Below are 7,010 nucleotides of genomic sequence, written 5' to 3' on the forward strand. Positions count from 1 at the left end.
ACTCATATAGCTTCCCACTGCAATTGGAATAAAATCCAAAGTCCTCAGCCTTGCTTCTAAGGCCCTTCAAGATTGGACCTTGCCAACTCTCCTACCTGCAAACTGAAATTTCAAGTAAAATGCCTAAGGAAATAGAACTCCATGTTATATGCTCTGCCCTCTGGCAACAATTTCTTAGAATTGTCTTGCATAAATCTTGCTTCTCTGGCTTCTGGCCTTGCTTTTTTTTTGCCTCAGTACTTTTTTCTCCACCTGATGATATTATCTTACAAATCACCTCTTCCCTTGTCTCCATTCCATCCACAGCACAGCCAGGCTAATTAATACTCATACTCCATACTCAACTCAGGTTTTATTCCTGTAGGAAGCCTTACCAATACCATCCTTATTCCCGAAGTAAGCATCTCTCCTCTCTGCCCTTTTAATTTTGCCTCCACTCCAATTTGTCGTCAGGGTTCTTTATTATAATACTATATGAAGCAATCTATTAATACTTTTATCATCCTGGCTGGAGCATATGTTCGAGAAGTGTAAGGACTGAATGGGTTCATGGTTTTGTCCTGAGGGTATACATTGCATATTACATACACGAGGCCCTGTATGTAATCAATGCCCATGACATGTTTGCTGAATTCTAGTGTTTTGGAAATTTGCATGCTAAAGGAAACTGGGTTATTTATAAAGGAGAAAAGACCTCCTTGAAACCAGTTTTGGGAAAAGTAACCATAAGTAAATGAATTGATTGATGACCTATACGACTATCTCTTTCTTAGCACAACATTTATGCTTTCGATAGACATAATTTTTATGCTTTTATAACAGAGAAGATATAACATATGAGATTATGAAATAATTCACATTCTACAGCCCTTTATATCTGAAATATGAACATTTCACAACTGATGCAACTATGTATGTATGTTTGTAATATATACAAGCAACTATAGAACATTTCTCACCTACAGTTTTGAATTTCTTTTCAAGATTTGTTTTTATTTTGGGAGCATGTATAGACAGAGCATGTATAGTTCCAAGGAGATGTAGAGCCTTTGTCCTATCACAGTATTAAAGATGACTTTTTAAATAGGCTGGGAAGTTAACGAACCACTAAGAAAGCTAACATCAGTGAAGAAAGGGGTTCCACATCGGGAAAGGACTAGGATCTGCCGCTAAAAAGTTGCCATCCTCACATTTGCTAAACTAGAAAAGCGAAGAGTAAAAGAAACCACACAGAACTTTTAAAAATAGTTTTCTGTTTAGAAAATTTAGGTTATATTAAGCCTATAGTTTCAGCTCATAAGAACAATTATATTAAACAGATGTAGCCTGGAATCAGGGACAATTTGCTTATCAGCTTTGCTTATCTGAGTCTGAGTTAGGTCCTCCAATGTTTGAAAAGCTTTGATGCCTCAACATGATGTTTGCCAAAGTAGTGTCTATAATGAGCAGCCAAATTCTCCGTATTTCAGGCTCTTTCTTTTAAACTGCTTTTGAAGGGGACTGTCAAGTGTTGCATGCTGTTTGTCAGTTAACACTTGGGGAGTGAAATTCACAAAGGGCACTTTATGAACCTTCACAACAAGGATATCTTTGCCAACACTTCAGAGCTATTTTAAGTTTTGGAGTTGTAAGTACCTCCCTCTTCTTAAAGGTGATAGTAGCCGACCCAGGACGCCTGGGTTTTAAGTGAATTTGCACTTTCAAGACCAGCTAGCACACTTTGGGATTTCATCTGCATTATATGTCCAAAGAATTGTGTCATTTGTTTATGGATCTTCCTTCATCTAAAAGGTTTAATAATGATGATGAATATAAACAATTTATTGCTTATTAATTAGCCAGCATTGTAATCAACTATCTGCATGAGCTCATTGAATACAAACTAAAACCTAGAGGTAAATTTTATTGTCCTGTTTACAGATGGGAAAATTGAGATTCAGAAGGTTTAAGTAAACTGTCTAATGATGAAATAAAATTCACGTGGTGAAATTGAATTTGTGCTCACGACTGCATGACTTCAGATCACATTACTTATTTTTCCTTATTCTTAAAAGAATAAGGCTGTCAAAGGAGAGAAAAGAAAAAAGGTGTGTGTGTGGAGCAGGGTGGGGGTGGAGGTGGGGGAGATCATAACAAGTACTTACGTGCCAATTAAATTCTTTCTTTTTCAGCAGTGCTTAGGGAATATCATGTTAATATGTGTGTGCAGTGCATATTGTGTATGTGCACTTGGGTGTATATGCACGTGTGTGCTTTCCCGTATTCCAACATTCTTGTGTGCTCAAAATGGTTGTTGCTAGTACTGGTAATCTTCTGTCATTTATCTTGGGATTTTGAGATGCTTACATTTTCTGTCACTTTTGTAATCCATCTTGTTGGGATATATTTGAAAGTCTCAGTTTCTGCAGATTGGAGCTGGGAAGCTAATAGGCAGCTCCTTACTCCTTTCATTGCAAGCTAACCACAGACTACTTTGTACATTGGTGCTTTTGAGAATAATGGAAAAATAAAGAAAAACCAAGAATAAAAGCAAATGTCTGAAGACTAGGAAAATAAGCATCAAGCTCATTTTGGAGACAATTGTGGATTGGCCTAACTTTACAATGCCTACACATTTCCCTCTGCTTTTCACTCATCATCCTCATTAATTTCTCTCTTCATTTACTAAACAGATGAGTAGCAAGGAATACAATAGCATTAAACCAGGACAAAGAGGCCCCTTTCTCCCCAATCCTCAGTGTTCCTTTCAGAATAAGCACGTTTAATGACCGGAGGTCCATTTCAATTATCTTGAGCCGAGCATTTCTACCTCAGTAGTCACTGCTTTCAGCTAAAGGAAATGCTTGTAAGGGGTAAAGATCCAGTTAACTGACCACTTGGAAGAGAATTAATCTGCAGGAGGAAAGGGTGCACATTTTGCAAACTTTATCTTTCCTGGGCAGAACTGCATTATGAAGTGCTGGCCAGGCACTTCCTTGCCTTATTTGGAAGACAAACTTTTTGTGTACTCAAAGCTTCCCTTCACATCTAGAGACACATATGTCCTCTCCAGCACCTGTGTTTCTCTCCCCTTACCTGCTTGTCCGTGGTAATTCTTTTCAGAACTGCTGTACTGTCTACCTACCTCTCTTCTTGGCTTTATCTTCCAAATTAGCTGCCTAATTCATCTTCTTAAAGTACAGATCTGATTAGGATAGTTTGCTGCTCAAAAAGCTTTAATGGCTTAGCTTTATCTAAACAACAAAACTCAGACTTTCTGGCTTAACTTTCAAAACTTTCTCTGACCTGGCCCTATTCTACCTACCCAAACATTTTCTGCTTTCCTTGCCCTTGCCCTTGACAGTCCCTTTAGCTTATACGGAACTAAAACTTTGCTTCCCCACAATAGAATGTAAGTTCCTCAAGGTCAGGATTTTTGTCTATTTGGCTGGCTTCTGGTAGGCGCTGGATAAATATATGCTGAATTGATGGAATTAATAAATGACCCTTCCCACATTGACCTGACTGTAACCTTGCTTATTTCTTCCCTTCTCCATGAATAAATATGCAGCCTTTGTTCTTCTCCAACCTTCTGATAAACCAATCCTTCCATTAAGCAGTATCAGATTAGCAGGAATAAATCTCTTCCTTCTGTGAGTACCAATAATTTTTTTATTCCACCAATTCTCAATCACATCTTTTTCTTTTATCTTTCAATTATAACTATTTAGATATATATCTTATTTATTTGACTAAATTTTAAGCTCTTTGGGCAGAATATGCATCTAAATTATTTTTATCTTGTCTCCCATTTCCCCATCATCCACCCATAGTAATGATCCTAAGATATTGCCTTGCAGGTATTAGACAGTGAAAAAAGCACGTGGTTATGAATTTTATATTGTCACTCACCATTCTGTTAAAATACGTAGTAAAATCGTGCAAAGATATGTCATTTAGTGCCCTTTTCTTATATCATAGTCAACCACATTTTAGTGGAATAATAGTTGTTTCATTAATAGTTTACTGGATTATTAAATATACTGGTAATGGACTTTTCTTCAGCATTTTTGGAAATAAAAAATCATTTATATCCAAAGCTATAGAGTGTACAATACCAAGGGTGAACCCTAATGTAAACTATGGACTTTGGGTGATATTGATATGTCTGTGTAGGTTTGTCACTTGTAACAAATGTACCACTCAGGTTGGGATTTTGATAGTTTGGGAGGCTGTGCATGCATGAGGCCTGAGGGTATATGGGAAATCTCATACTCTTTGCTCATTTTTGCTGCGAACCTTAAAGTGCTTTAAAAAACTCATAGAAATAAACAACCCATTTACTTACCTGTTTCTTTATACTCTCCTACCAAGTAACTTAAAAATACATGCACACAATCATTCAGAGGAAATCTTAATTATAACAATGGCTAACATTTTTGATGCTTGAGCTCATGCCAGCCATTATCTTAAGTCTTATATTATGTGAAAATTAAGCCCTATTTTAAGATAAAGCTTAGAAAAGTTAAATAACTTGCTCATGTTAATAGATATTAATTGGTTCCCGACGAAACGATCTAGAAAAAAGAAAAATAAAATAAAATAAAAAATAAAAAAATAGATATTAATTGGTGAGTCTGGAGCCAAACTCCAGTAGTGTGACTTGGGAGCTCAATATCTTGAGCACAAGCCTGTTTTCAGCAAGTCATCTAAGTTGTCTGGGGTTCTTTTCCTCTGGTTTGGCCTCTAATAACAAAACTTTTCCTCCAACATAAAGTGAAGAGGAGTTGACAATGGGAAGGTAGTAAAATATGTCTTTGCCTTTGTTTTAAGTTTCCTATATATTTTAGGGAATGGAACAAAACAACATTAACACTTTATCTGGCTGAGGTTAATCTCATATTTATGTATTTCCAGAGCATTTACAAATAGATGTGGCGACACTACACTAATTTTTAGAACAATCATATTTTTCTGTGTTGCTGTTTCTACATTTTACATATTTAATTTTTTTATTGTTTATAGATATGATCTCTTAGGGAGGAAAAAAAAGAGCAAAACCAAGAATAAATGAAGTAGAGATCAGTTTCCAGCATTTACAAAAAGCAAGGCACTTTTATCTAATAAGATAGATGCCTTCTAAATTATAGCTCTGATTCCTGACTGGGTTATTGTCCTCCAGGGCCTGCTTCTCCAGGGAAGAGCATGTTTTTCTGCAGGCTCCTCTCCCTTTGTTCCCACCACAGAAGGTAATAATCTATGTAGAGGAATTTTGGCCTTGGCTAAAGGCTCTTTTCAAGATGTATTGATTGTAATCAATTGAAGATTGCCGAAAATAAGATCCGCATGCAGCCTTTAATGAGTTGAAGTCTAGTTTCATGGTCTTGAATGTAAATTATAGTGAGAGTTGCAGCACTAGATTGCCAAAAAGAAACTGTAGAGTAGCCAGTGTTTACATGGTTCTCCTTTTTTTGTCTATTTTCCTTCACTCCTCCTTATGGTTTATACTGTATGTTTATTCATGCTATTGATATTTGATTATTCCTGGGTTTGAAGATGGATATTCTTTCACAAAATCTCCCTTCTCCAATAAAAACTATATGGATTGCTAACTATATGGAGGGAAAGTATTCAGTAGGATTCTATGAGCTCAGATACTCTATGTCTAGGCACCTGTTTTCCCTGAGACGCTACCAGTGTTATCGGTGAACAAGGAACATGCTGCTTCTTAAAACACTATCAAGGAGGTTTTGTTTAGATTCTCTTCCAGGAATAGAAGTTGAAGATTAAACATATTGAGGTTGTTCCAGCTCCAGGGAAAAACAAAAGTTCCTTAAAGCTGCTTCCTTAAAATATGGCACTGTCTAAATTGAGTCATTGTATTACCCAAGTGCAATCTAGTTTTCAAATGTAAATACAAATAGGGGTGACAACATCCTCATAATTTGAGTACAGAGACTTTACAACCAAATGGAGGAAAGACTGAATCTATTGTTTTATCTTAAAATTAATCTAAATTCTTCATCTTTTAAATATTTTGTATTTTTAGTGGTTCCATACATTCCAGAAATTAAAAAAAACAAAAACCCCCAAAACCAAAACAAGGCTGTAGTTCTATTTATGGTTTTTCTCACTCATCCAGAGCCAGAAATGACTGAAAGTATCTCTAAAGTTTTATTTCTTTAATACAGTTTCTAGAGAATGATAAATATTTAGCCAAACACAGAAATATTCATTTGGATGTTTCAAATATACTGATGTTTTGTAAACATAGAAACCAAATATAGTTTTGGGTTGTCATAGTTTTGCAATAAGCATTTGTATAAATTGGGTTTTGTTATTCATGTACTAATTTATTTGTTCATTCATTTATTTGATAAATATATATTCAATGCATACCACGTGACAGGCATTATGCTTTGCAGCTGGATGCTGAATAGTGAACAAAGTAAGTGTGATTCCTGCTCTCCTGGGGCTTATAATCTATTGAAGAAAACAGATATTAAACAAAAACAAATAAATGAAATATAATTACAGAAGGATAGAAAATGAAAGAGCAAGATGAATATAAACACCTATTACCATATACAGGTAGATATAGAAGCATTTTCCCACTTATTTCTTTTATGAGAAAACACAGGTAGTCGCTATTTAGTGTGAACATTTTGTTATCTGGCCCTGCACTGTTACAATCATAATCCACTATTTTGCTGCCACCTTCATTCTCTCCATAAGCTACTCTGAGTGTTTTGGGCTTGAGCTTCCCTATTTCCCGCATGATCAAGGGAATTCTCACTCAACAAGATGTGAAAAGCCAAATCAAAATGTCCTCTGACCAGTCAAGACTGATGTCTTTTTGACTGGCTACCAACTTTTCATGTTGAGTGTTGCATGCATCTCTGCAGATTATCCTCCTCTATTCACCTCTTTGTGGTCCACTTTGTCACCTGCTATTATCTGCTTACTTCCCAGAGATTTTGCTCCTACAAGCTTTCCTGCTAGTCAGGTTTTTTTCCTGTTTCTATACATAT

General features: G+C 35.9%; 1 pseudogene; it reads right to left on the reverse strand.

Annotated features, from left to right (window-relative positions):
- Window positions 1-6,757, reverse strand: part of LOC142871963 (phosphoglycerate mutase 1-like) — an 84,352-nt pseudogene extending 77,595 nt beyond the window's left edge.
- Window positions 6,758-7,010: the final 253 nt, after the last annotated feature.

Source organism: Microcebus murinus, chromosome 7 (genome assembly GCF_040939455.1).
Source record: "Microcebus murinus isolate Inina chromosome 7, M.murinus_Inina_mat1.0, whole genome shotgun sequence".
NCBI classification, from domain to species: Eukaryota; Metazoa; Chordata; class Mammalia; order Primates; family Cheirogaleidae; genus Microcebus; species Microcebus murinus.